At 38.0% G+C, this 13,694-nt stretch overlaps 4 non-coding genes across 4 annotated transcripts; 2 read left to right on the top strand and 2 right to left on the bottom strand.

Annotated features, from left to right (window-relative positions):
- Positions 1-4,708: 4,708 nt before the first annotated feature.
- Positions 4,709-4,790, bottom strand: trnal-aag (transfer RNA leucine (anticodon AAG)). Its single transcript has one exon. It is a non-coding gene; the product is annotated as a tRNA-Leu (tRNA).
- Positions 4,791-4,993: 203 nt separating this feature from the next.
- On the top strand, positions 4,994-5,066 carry trnak-uuu (transfer RNA lysine (anticodon UUU)). Its single transcript has one exon. It is a non-coding gene; the product is annotated as a tRNA-Lys (tRNA).
- A 6,119-nt stretch (positions 5,067-11,185) lies between these two features.
- On the bottom strand, positions 11,186-11,258 carry trnaa-agc (transfer RNA alanine (anticodon AGC)). The gene has a single exon. It is a non-coding gene; the product is annotated as a tRNA-Ala (tRNA).
- A 1,521-nt stretch (positions 11,259-12,779) lies between these two features.
- Positions 12,780-12,852, top strand: trnaa-agc (transfer RNA alanine (anticodon AGC)). Its single transcript has one exon. It is a non-coding gene; the product is annotated as a tRNA-Ala (tRNA).
- Positions 12,853-13,694: the final 842 nt, after the last annotated feature.

The raw sequence follows: 13,694 nt of genomic DNA, 5'->3' as shown, positions 1-13,694 counted from the left end.
TACATAATGCAGCATCAACACTCTGTTAGTACATGACCATTTACAAAGGGTCCTTCGTAAGGGGAATTAGCTTAAATGGTAGAGCGCTTGCTTAACACGCGAGAGGTAGAGGGATCTATGCCCGCATTCTCTAGTGTACAGACATTGTGATAATTTAATGGCATCACGTAATACGAAAGTCAATGCGTCATTGCTCACTGAAACTATATCTTTTCAGATTGTTATGTATGGTAGGGAGTTAAAGTTGTAAATTTGTATATAGCATGCGCTGTCAGAAGTGGGATTCGAACCCACACCTCCAAGGGAGACTGTGACCTGAACACAGCACATTAGACAGCTCGGCCATGCTGACTAGTGAGTACTTTTGGCAATATAGTGTATTAAGTGACTTCAAAAGAGTCGAAACAGGTATAAAACCTTTTTATATGAATTGAAGTTTTACAGGACAACGTATGTTAACGTTTGTAATTCAAGTCACGTCCTTGTGAGGATTAAAGCAGGTTGCAGAGCCCGGATAGCTCAGTCGGTAAAGCCTCAGACTTTTAATCTGTTGGTCCAGGGTTCAAGTCCCTGTTCAGGCAAGTTGCTTCCTACTGCATTAGGTAAGCGTTAATGTCCCGTACTACGTGGTTTGTTTAGAATGATGAAGGAATTTGTACTTTGTGAGACGTTTGTAAGTGAAATAGCATGTACTTGATCAGCTTGAAATAATAGCACACTGTATGTGTAACATGTTCTCCACACCATCTAGTTGTACGTCCAGCTGTTTCAAACAGATTGTAGTAAAAAGAGGACAGTTTAAATATGTATGTATGTGCAGCCTAATAATGCACTGAGTTTTAGATATTAATACCCACATATTTTATGTTGAATAACATGCATTATAATTTCAGTTCTTGCTTCACAGAGCTGCTTTGTTATTGCACTGCACTAAACAGTTGGTATATCCTGCACTATTGTGGCCCTTACATAATGCAGCATCAATGCTCTGTTAGTACATTACAATTTACAAATGGTAAATGGTAATTCCCCTTCATAAGGGGAATTAGCTCAAATTGTGGAGCGCTCGCTTAGCATGTGAGAGGTAGTGAGATCGATGCCCGCGTTCTCCAGGTTTTAAAATTATGTAGAGAAACAGATGGACTACAGTCAGTAATTGTAGAACTACAAAGTGCTTCAATATGGTAAGCGGAGCTGATAAAATGGACAGTGAGTCTAGAAACAAGGAGGTTGTTTTAATGTTATGTTCTAACCTGTAATAAATTGCATTTCTGAAAATGTCCACTAGGTGGAGGCAAACCCCAAATTTACAAAATTGCTCCTGATGACTATTGTTTATTGAAACACAACATTTCCATCACAGATCTGCTTCAAACTTAGGGAGATCCGCTGTCAGAACTCGGACACAGTCTCTATGTTCAAGTCTAGATTGAAAACATATTTATTTACTCAGGCTTTTGATTGGTCTTTTCAAACTAAACAAGCAAACCTAGTTATGCTGTAATAGTTAGGGGTGCTGGAGTCTAAACCTGTAAAACTCTCTGATATTTTACTCTTAACGATTTCACATTGTAACAACATCTTCTGTTGTTTTAACCCGAGGTGGCTCTGACGGAAACCTGTTCACCCTCTCGAAGTTAAAGACTGCAAGTCGAGACTGCAGTGCCAATAATGCTGCTCCTACTAGATGTGACGGTAACCTGGCGTGTTTGCACCAAAAATGTCCAGAACTTAAAACGGACTTTATCACAGACTGGACTGAACAATGAAGAACTTACATTATTTTTTTGCTAGTTACAACTTTCAGTTCAATTTTATTTTGTGTTTGTATGATTTGTGTAAATCCTATTTATTTAAAATATCCTCCAGGCCACCCAAGAAGGACGGGTCCCTGCTGAGTCTGGTTCCTATCAAGGTTTCTTCCTGAGTTTTTCCCTGCCACAGTCGCCCTCGGCTTGCTCAATAGGGGTTTTTGGTCTGTTGGTCCTGGATTTTGTAAAGTTGCTTTGAGACAATGTTCATTGTAAAAAGCGCTATATAAATAAATTTGACTTGACGTGTCTGAGATCTCTAACTCAAGCACCGTTTATGCAATCCATTTGAGTACTACTGTATTTTATAGAGTACATCCTGAGCTTTTTAGTAATGTCACATTTGTGGGTGTGTGGCAAGCAGCTCATGAACTTTCTTTTAAAAATGGCTGCCATGTCATATTTCACGTTTTATGGAAATAAGCAAAGTAAGAGATCAGTTTTGTTCAATATGAGTCGTAACTTCAGTTTATAAAGATTACAGAAATGTACAGCAATTTTAACCCTTTCTAAACAAAACATTTATCCAATGTCCTTTGTTGTGGCAAGCAGGACTAACTGCCCCCTGTTTTTAGCCTATTTCTATACAAGGAAGCAGAGAGCTGAGTAAGGCAGAAAATATTTTATTACAAATTTATGCAGGAAATTCAGGTGGTGGTGTGTTAGTGTGTGTTGTGCTGGAATGACTGGATAAGACACAGCAGCGCTGCTGGACTGAGAATAGTCCACCAACCAAAAACATCCAGCCATCAGCACCCAGTGGGAAGCGTCCTATGACCACTGATGAAGGTCTAGAAGATGACCAACTCAAACAGCAGCGATAGATGACTGATCGTTTCGGACTTTACATCTACAAGGTGGACCAACTAGGTAGGAGTGTCTAATAGAGTGGACAGTGAGTGGACACGGTATTTAAAAACTCCAGCAGCGCTGCTGTGTCAGATCCACTCATGCCAGCACAACACACACTAACACACCACCACCATGTCAGTGTCACTGCAGTGCTGAGAATGATCCTCCACCTAAATAATACCTGCTCTGTGGTGGTCCTGTCAATAATTGTAGAACTTTAAAGTGCTTCTATATGGTAAGTGGAGCTGATAAAATAGACAGTGAGTGTAGAAACAAGGAGGTGGTTTTAATGTTATGGTTGATTAGTGTAAACTCACACTGTTGTATGTGCTTGCATGACTGTAGGACGCGTTTTCAGTGCATTACCGTAATATCCATAAAATGTGTCCTTGAGATTTCAGTGCAGAAAAGTTTGTGTAGAGACTGCAGCAGCGGATACTGTGTTTGTTTAGATTTTATAGTCATACTTTATTAACAAGTTTAAGGTAAGTTTATTAAAATAAACGTTTTTTGTATATTAGCTTCTGGATATTTTCGGATGCTACGGACAAAACTGTGTTGTACTGCTATGATGATACGACTATGTTCCAAACCCTTTTAGACTCTTCCACCACCGTTAGCGCTTCTCTCAGTTAGTTTAGCTCATTAAATATATTATCCACAATATCGCTTACTTTTACAAACCCAATTCCAAAAATGTTTAGACAGAAGAGAAAATGTCAATGTAAATATACAGCAGTTTGCTAGCATACAAACTACTAGCATACAAACATACATCGCTCCAAAATATGAATGAATGCTTCAACCAGGGTTGCCAGATTTCGCATCTCAAAGTCCGCCAAAATGCATGGAAAACCGCCCAACATACTCAGGAAAAACAGCCGATAATCAGCGCTTAAACAATATTAAACCAGTTAAACATGATCTACTACTGCTGATATCTCACAAATCAGTGATTACAAATTATTAATGTCATTTGAAATAATAAAAAACTAAGACTAAGAAGTCTTAAGGGTTTTTTGTGTTTTTGCTAGAACTGTTTCTACTTGAAGAACTCTTTAGTATAATTCAAGGTTCTTTGCTAACTCAATTAGATTTTTATGGATTTTTTTTTCTTGCCACATATAAATGCACATAACATTTAAGGACTGGAAAACAATCGTGCAATTGATACAGGAAAAACGGAAAAAGGTGAAAGAAAGGAATCTGTTTGTAATCTACCTGCAAAATTCTCCTCCTGAGATGTTTTTTTTAGTGTGTGTAAGCAGCAACATACTTCACCTAAAACTTGATATAATCGCCTTCAAGACAGCCAAAACAGAAATAAAAAAATTGTATATTAATTGAAGTTCTACAGGACAACATATGTTAAAGTTTGTAATTTAAGTCACATTCTTGTGAGGATTAAAGCAGGTTGCAGAGCCCGGATAGGTCAGTCGGTAGAGCATCAGACATTTAATCTGAGGGTCCAGGGTTCAAGTCCCTGTTCGAGTGAGTTGCTTCCTATTGCATTAGGTAAGCGGTAATTTCCAGCATTTAACCAGCCACAGTGAAGAACTGTTGGAGTAGCGACTAATCTTAACCCATCAGATACACGACCATTCTTTTGTTACAGTAAGCTTGCAAGCAGAGCAACAAGACGGTCAGTATTTAAGGGCTTCCTTTCTTACAACATTTCTTCTGCTAAACCATCGTGCTGTATGCTTAATTTAAGACTTCGTGGTGCATCGGTGTGTTTGAGCTTGTTCAAAAGCTCATTGGCTTTAGAACGTATGCTGTTTTCACAGTGTCTGCGTTCCATTTTAGATATAAACACAGTTATTGGGTGAGTAAATTTTTTTCCTATTATATCATAGTTGCATGTAGTCAGAGTGATGCTAGAGATAACAGCAACAATACAAAGGTACACCAAGTTAAGGTTTGTGTGCACAGTTACATAAAAGAAGGTTATGGGTCAAAAAGGGCATGTGCCACACTTGGGATTGTGATTGAGTATACGTTGCATTGGGTGGGTAAACATGGAGCCGGCGTTGAAAAGCATGAGTTGGCAGTGGTGGGATTCAAACCCACGCCCCCGAAGGGACTGGATCCTTAATCCAGCGCCTTAGACCGCTCGGCCACGCTACCACTGTTTAAGGGGCAGATCGAAACGAGCAACTACGTATGCAATTTCTACCTGCATTTTCCAATAGAAGTCAAAGAGGTTTGCAAGTGCAGTCACCACACTTGTGATGGAGCACAAGCTACACCAAACTGGTAAACATCATGAGTTGGTGATGAACTTTCTTCTTCAGACTGGTTTTTAAATGAAAGTCAAAGAGAAGGCAGGAACCCGGATAGCTCAGTCGGTAGAGCATCAGACTTTTAATCTGAGGGTCCAGGGTTCAAGTCCCTGTTCGGGTGAGTTGTTTCTTACTGCATTAGGTGAGCGGTAATGTCCCGTACTACATGCTTTGTTTAGAATGATGAAGAATTTGTACTTTGTGAGATATTTCTAAGTAAAATAGCATGTACTTGATAAGCTTGAAATAATTGCACACTGCATGTGTAACATGTTCTCCACACCAACTAGTTGTTTTAAACAGACTGTAGTAAATAGAGGACCGTTTAAATCTATATTTATGTGCAGCCTAATAATGCACTGAGTTTTAGATATTAATACCTACATATTTTATGTTGAATGACATCCATCATAATTTTAGTTCTTGCTTCACAGAGCTGCTTTGTTATTGCTCTGCACTAAACAGTTGGTATATCCTGCACTATTTTGGCTCTTACATAATGCAGCATCAACCCTTAAGTCAGTCTGTCAGTGGTACAAAGTTACAATTTGGTTCAGTTCGTCCTAAAGGCTGCGATAAACGTGAGTACGTGAGCTTAAACACGTTGAACCCCCACTTTATAATGCAGCATCAATGATCTGTTAGTACATTACAATTTACAAAGGGTAAAGGCGAGTTCTTTATACGAGCAATTAGCTCAATTGGTAGAGCGCTTGCTTCGCGTGTGAGAGATAGCGGTATCGATGCCCGCATTCTCCAATGCAGAAACATTATGATCGTTTAAAGGCAACACGTAATGTAAGAATCGTTTCGTCATTGCTCACTGAAACGCTGCGTCAAAAATGAGGTCAGTTTTCGCTCTATTTTCATTCATCGTTTAGTTTAAAGACCTTTATTAATTTTTTTAAATTGACAAACATGCAATAACTTTGAAACAATCTTGAAACAAATCTTTTCACATTATTATGTATGGTAGAGGGTTAAAGATGTAAATTTGTATAAAGCATGAGCTGTAGCTGCACACATTCAGTTTAAAACACTGATGCTTGCCTACAAAGCCAAAAATGGACCAGCCCCAAGCTACCATCGTGGTCTAATCAAACCCCGCTCTGTACCACGCAACCTCCGAGCCACTAGTCTCGCTCGACTTGAGCCCCCACCCAGGACTAAAGGAAGACAAGCATCAAGGCTCTTCTCTGTTCTAGCACCCAAGTGGTGGAATGAACTTCCTCTGTCTGTCCGAACATCTGAGTCTCTTGCTGTCTTTAAAAAACGATTAAAAACCCACCTTTTTACTAAACACTTAAGCTGACTTGTACTTATTTACTAACATTTTTTTTTCCATTTCCAAAAAAACTAACAAAAAAACACTTCTAACAGGTTTCAGCAGATTTGTGTTCTTTGACTGTTGTTTACTAAAACTTGAGAAATGAAATGTTTACTATGGAAGCACTTCTGTAAGTCGCTCTGGATGAGAGCGTCTGCTAAATGCAGAAAATGTAAATGTAAAATGTTAAAAGTGGAATTTAAACCTACACCTCCAGGGGAGACTGCAAACTAAACACAGCACCTTAGACCACTCAACCATCCTGACCTGCTTGCAAAGGTCTAATACCAATCCCACAACACCCCCACGTGAACTAAGCTTTGGATGAACTGTTGTATCTTTTCACATTATTATGTATGGTAGAGGGTTACAGATCGCAGCACCTTAGACCGCATCCTGACTAGCTTGGGTACCGTTGACACCACATCATATATCAATAGAAAAGGAGCCCCATATGAGCACTCCAACTGACCAAATAATGATTTTGGGTGGACCATTCTTAGCACTGTAACGGCACTAGCATGTTAGGGTGTGTTTTATCTGGTATGAATGTATTAGGTACAGCCTTCTTGTTGGGTTTTTAACTGACTGGATTATTTGTTAATAACTCAAACCCTGTTTGTGCTGGTTGTAGGATATTCAATCGAACACTAGATGTAGTGTAGTGTAGAGCATCAGACTTTTAATCTGAGGGTCCAGGGTTCAAGTCCCTGTTTGGGAGAGTTGTTTATTACTGCATTAGGTGAGCGGAAATGTCCCGTACAACATGGTTTAATTAGAAAGTTGAAGAATTTGTACTTTGTGAGATGTTATTAAGTGAAATAGCATGTACTTGATAAGCTTGAAATAATAGCGCTCTGTGTGTGTAACATGTTCTCCACACCAACTAGTTGTTTCAAACAGACTGTAGTAAATAGAGGACAGTTTAAATCTATATTTATGTGTAGCCTAATAATGCACTGAGTTTTAGATATTAATACCCACATATTTTTTGTTGCCTTAAAGACTCACTTAAATCCTGATCATAATTTTTGATGCTGCGTTTCATTAAGCGATGCCGCAACGAGTTTCATATTACATGATACCCTTAAATAATCATAATGTATCTGCACTGGAGAATGCGGGCATCGATCCCGCTACCTCTCACATGCTAAGCGAGCGCTCTACCATTTGAGCTAATTCCCCTTACGATGCTCCCTTGTTCCCATTTTGAAGGTTGTGATATTACTTTAAACTTACCTTTTCTTTTTCATGTAATTACTGATATTTTACTGGATCTCTGCTGATATCTTGTGGGCCATATTGACTAATCAGTGAAAATTAATGTTTCCTTGTATAATAAAACCATTATGCTTATTTAGCTTTAATTAGCTTTAATTATTAAAGAGTTAATAAGATAGTGATGGTGAAACTAAAAACCTGTTATTACCATCACTAAGTGTCTTTACCATCACAAGAAGTTATGTGTCGGTAATGACATGTTGAGGTAATAACAGTTTTTACTTAGGGAAAAAAGTAAACAGCTAGTATACAATGTACTTTACATACATTTAAATAATGTGAACATTTCAATTGTAAAATACAGCTGTAACAATGTAAATAGACGCTGAATAAACATACTTTATGATCAGGATGAATACATGTTTAAATTTCTCACATTTTTAGAGATCAAAAACCAAGGTCCTGGCATCCATGTGGATGTTACTTTGACACGTACCACCTACCTCAGCATTGTTGCAGACCATGTACACCCTTTCATGCAAACTGTATTATCTGATGGCTGTTGACTCTGAAGAAGTAACTTTGTATAAAGCTTGAGATGTCAGAAGTGGGATACGAACTCACACCTCCAGGGGAGACTGCGACCTGAACGCAGCACCTTAGACCGCTCGGCCATCCTAACATGCTTACGAGGTCCTAATGCCAATTACCAACAACACCCCCACATGGCCAAAGATTTGTACAAAGTGCTGAATCTTTTCACATTGTTATGTATGTTAGAGGGTTAAAGACATAAATTTGTATAAAGCACTAGCAGTCAGAAGTGGGATTCAAACCCACGCCTCATGGGACACTGTGACCTGAACTTAGCGTTTTAGACCTCATCCTGACTAGCTTGGGTACCATCGACACCACCATTTGTACGAACTGCTTAATCTTTTCACATCATTATGTATGGTAAATATACTGATTGTAACCCATTTGCTGCACTGTACACTTTGTCACTAGGCTGTAAACCATATATCAATAGAAAGGGAGCCCCATATGAGATCTCCAACTGACCAAATAATGTTTTTGGGTGGACCATTGTTAGCACTGTAACGGCACTAGCATGTTAGGGTGTGTTTTCCCTGGTATATGTGTATTAGGTACAGCCTTCTTTTTGGGTTTTTAACTGACTGGATTATTTATTAAGAACTCAAACCCTGTTTGTGCTTGTTGTAGGCTATTCAATCGTCCATTAGATGGAATAATATGAATACAGTTAATATTGCGTTAGAATCAAGCAATAGAACACGAGAGGGAGTGTGTTATCGCGAATAACATCACGGCTGTGATTCGGTCGCAGCCGTGATGTTATTCGCGATAACACATGACCTCAAGTGTTCTATTGCTTTTATACAACAGTTTTTACAAAATAAAGAAAGAAAATAAATCAAAGAAGCCCTGAATTTCATAATAAATATGCTTTAATATTGACAATACCTTCCGCCAAAAAGTAGTTCCACAACGAATATAAAGTTTAACACTACGATCGGGAAAAAGGTCTGTGTCGCCTGCGTGCGCGTTTGTGTGCATGAAGCTTGTCGTTACTGGCAACGCGTCAGCGGAGTAATACAGTTGTGGTGTGAAAAGGCTGTGCTGTTATCACGAATATCAGCACGGTTAGAACGCTTCTCAACCAATCAGATTGTAAGGTCGGAACTAACTGTGGTATAAAGTAAAACGATGTCTGTTTCTATCACAGTTTCATCGCATGCTGACCTCTAGAATACAACTGATGTATGTAGCACTAAGAAGTGTTTCTTAAGGGTTCTTTTTGTGTTCTTGGTAGAACTGTTGCTACTTGAAGAACCCTTTAGTAGAATTCAAGGTTCTTTGCTAACTCAATTTGATTTTTATGGATTTTTTTTTCTCTTGCCACATATAAATGCACATAACATTTTAATGACTGGAAAACAATCGTGCAAAATTCTCCTCCAGAGATGTTTTTCTTTGTGTGTAAACAGCAACAGCCTTCACCTTTAAAGCACCTTTAAAACCCCCTTTAGCCTTTTGTAAATTGTAATGTACTATCAGAGCGTTGATGCTGCATTATAAAGTGAGAGTGCAAAGTGTTTAAGCTCACATACTCTTTTCTGTATTATACCTTGCTTTTAAACCATCACAGACTCTATTTATCGCAGCCTTTAGGACGATCTAAACCCAATCAAAACTGTCTTTGTACCACTGATAGACTGACTTAAGGGTTGATGCTGCATTTTAAAGGGAATGTCGTGAGTTTCAGCTGTTCATCTTCTATGAAGCAGTTTCACCAGAAGAAAAACCATTAAAAAGTCACGTACCTCTACTTTAACAAAAAGTCATTTCAGATAAAACTCCGAGACATTTCAAAATTGGAGAATTATAAGTTATTGTGTGTTTGTGTAGCCCAATTAAAATTTGGGCATAACTAATATTTTGTTTATGTTAATTTATAACTAGTAAATAAGTTGTTCTTATTTGTTCTGTAAATAATGTTCTGGTTGTTTTATGCTGTTTAAAGTAAAGTGTATGTATAGCCCTCCCTTGATTTATTTTTAAGCCAATCAGCATGAACTGTCACAGGTCGGGAAAAGAGCGGGAGAAAGTGGGTGGAAAAGAAGAAAAAAGTGTCATGTAAGCGGGTAAAACACCTGTTTAGGATTTATCTTTCTTGATGCATTAAGACAAACGGACAGTGAGTCTTATATTAACATCTTGCAGTCGATTAGTGACATTGTTTATGCTGTATCAGCCGTGAACTTCGTCTCTTGAGTTTCGCGCATGGACATTGAAGGCAGTACGCTTCCTCAGCAACTGTGATGATTACAGTGGATTAAAAGCATCGGATAAACTCTGATTGTTTCATCCAAGATCAAAAGGAAAAAGACTGGTGGATTTTTTCTGTTTCATCCATGTAAACAAAGAACGTGGACAGCTCCACCACAACCGACCAAATATACTTCATGATCTGTGCTGATTGGGACTATTAGGTTGGATCAGGCCTGCAACGGTAATTTTGGGTACCCTTTTTTTAGTTAGTTATTTACCTAACTTAGGAGAGATTGATAATGTTTTGAATATTACTGATGGTAATTTGAGTGAATCTGTATTTTAACATTTTTGTAAAATATATTGGGGTTTGAAATGCATATTAATGATTGTGTAAATGAGTAAATAGTTAATTTGTTTAAGTATTATTAACGTATACAAGTTTGGTATGTGAGTCAGGGATAATGTTAATACAGCTACTGTAAATGGTGTTAGTAAATGGTGTTTTTTTTTGTGCAAGGTTAGTACCACATATATATAGGGTAATTGAAGTAGTTTTTTCAGTTTAAATAAGAGTATAGCTTAAATATAAAATAATCGTAAGTACTGATAAGTAGTGGCCCTTTTAAATCCTTACATTACCACAAAGAAAGAGATTTCTTAAACAAATAAAAGAAGTCAGGGAGCGCTTTCCAAATACAGCCAGGGGTGCTAGGGGGCGCTACATTTGTCAATTTAAACAAGTCAAAAAATGTCTTTAAACCAAACGATTTGAGTAAAAATAGAGCATAACTGTCACTGTAGAACTTACAGACTGACCTAATGTTTGATGCAGCGTTTCAGTGAGCAACGACTTTCATATTATGTGTTGCCTTTAAATGATCATAATGTTTCAGCATTGGAGAATGTGGGCATCGATCCCACTACCTCTCGCATGCTAAGCGAGCGCTCTACCATTTGAGCTAATTCCCCTTACACAAAACCTTCTTTTAGGATTTGTAAATTGTAATGTACTAACAGAGTGTTGATGCTGCATTATAAAGTGAGAGTGCAACGTGTTTAAGCTCACGTACTCTTTTCTGTATTATGCGTTGTTTTTAAACCATCACAGACTCAGTTTATTTAAAACCTTGATCTTAGCCTTTAGGACGAACAATGTGAGGTCTTTTATGAAGTGCATTTTTTCTTTGATTTTGTTGGACCTGTAGGAGATTGTCCTGTTCTTGTTGCAGCTCTGCTGGAGGGTTATTTTCTTGGTGTTTGTGGTGGTGGTGGTGGTGGGGTCTTTGTTCCCATTTTGGTTTATTTAGTAAATGATGTACTTTACATCCATTTAAATAATGTGAACATTTCCATTTTTGTCATAAAATACTGCTGTAACAATGTAAATGGACGCTGAATAAACATACTTAAATGGATATTTAAGTATTTAAGTACATATTTAAATGGATTTAAAGTACATCATATACTAAATAAACCAAAATGGGAACAAAGACCCCACCACCACAAACACCAAAAAAATAACCCTCCAGCAGAGCTGCAACAATAAACAGAGCAAGATCAGGATGAATACATGATTCAGTTTCTCAGAGATCAAAAGCCTGGGTCCTGGCATCCATGTGGATGTTACTTTGACACATACCACCTACCTCAGCATTGTTGCAGACCATGTACACCCTTTGATGAAAACTGTATTCCCTGATGGCTGTGTCCTCTAAAGAAGTAGATTTGTTTAAATCATGAGCTGTCAGAAGTGGGATTCGAACCCATAAACTGCTTAATCTTTTCACATTATTATGTATTGTAAATGTACTGACTGTAACCCATCTGCTGCACTGTACACTTTGTCACTAGGCTGTAAACCAAAAATCAATAGAAAGGGAGCCCCATATGAGATCTCCAACTGACCAAATAATGTTTTTGGGTGGACCATTCTTAGCACTGTAACAGCACTAGCATGTTAGGGTGTGTTTTCTCTAGTCTGAGTGTATTAGGTACAGCCTTCTTGTTGGGTTTTTAACTGACTGGATTATTTATTAAGATTAATTATTATTCATTAAGAACTCAAACCCTATTTGTGCTCGTTGTAGGCTATTCAATTGTCCACTAGATGGCATAATATGAATACAGTTACAAAGTAAAACGATGTCTGTTTCGAGCAAAGTTTCATCGCATGCTGACCTGTGTGGAATACAACTGATGTATGTAGCACTAAGAAGTGTTTCTTAAGGGTTCTCTTAGGTGTTCTTGGTAGAACTGTTTCTACTTGAAGAACCATTTAGAATAATTGAAGGTTCTCTGCTAACTCAATTTGATTTTTATGGATTTTTTTATTTTGCCACATATAAATGCACATAACATTTTAATGAAAAGCAACGCATAATATAGAAAAGAGTACGTGAGCTTAAACATGTTGCACCCTCACTTTATAATGCAGCATTAACACTGTTAGTACATTACAATTTACAAAGGGTAAAGGAAAGTTTTGTGTAAGGGGAATTAGCTCAAATGGTAGAGCGCTCGCTTAGCATGCGAGAGGTAGTGGGATCGATGCCCACATTCTCCAGTACACAAACATTATGATCATTTTGCAATCTGAAAAGATGAAATTAGGGTAAAATTCGTTGCAGCATCAACCATAAGGCTAGTCTGTCCGTGTTACAATGTCAGTAACGCCCTATTTACGCTCAAACAGTTTTGTTTACATACCTTTTTTGTTTTGTTTTGACAGAAACTTATAATTTTTTATAATGTTTTATTATTTGACACTGTTACAATTGATACATTATAAAGTATTGTACATATTTAAGTTCGGTGGCATAATTGGCTTGCTTTTAAAAACGACCACAGTGCGCCATCTACAGGCCATTCTTGGTACGTCTTGTTAAAACGTAGCCAATGGAAAACTGGTGCCCACACTTCTGTGGCTTGGGATCTACTATTTCATTCAACAGGTCATCGGGATCTACTTTTTAAAAAGGTTGGTCTCATCATTTTTCAAGAATGCTTTAAAGCTTTTTTAAATGCGCTTCATTTGCCTGTATTGATATTCAGCATTACAGGGCAAGCGTGGGTCCAGTGTCACGAACACCGGGCTCAAGACAAAAATACACCCTGGACAGGGCGCGTCAAACCATCGCAAAGCATCACACACTAATTTATCCACTCACTCACACATACAGGTGCAAATTAGCAGCAATTACACCTACTGGCACGTTTTCATACCCGGAGGAAAGCCACGCATACATGGTGAGTATACACCGATCAGCCATAACATTAAAACCACCTCCTTGTTTCTACACTCACTGTCCATTTTATCAGCTCCACCATATAGAAGCACTTTGTAGTTCTACAATTACTGACTGTAATCCATCTGTTTCTCTACATGCTTTTTTATTCCCCTTTTAT

Source organism: Trichomycterus rosablanca, unplaced genomic scaffold (genome assembly GCF_030014385.1).
Source record: "Trichomycterus rosablanca isolate fTriRos1 unplaced genomic scaffold, fTriRos1.hap1 scaffold_307, whole genome shotgun sequence".
NCBI lineage: Eukaryota > Metazoa > Chordata > Actinopteri > Siluriformes > Trichomycteridae > Trichomycterus > Trichomycterus rosablanca.
This window is presented reverse-complemented; position numbering and strand designations above follow the sequence as displayed.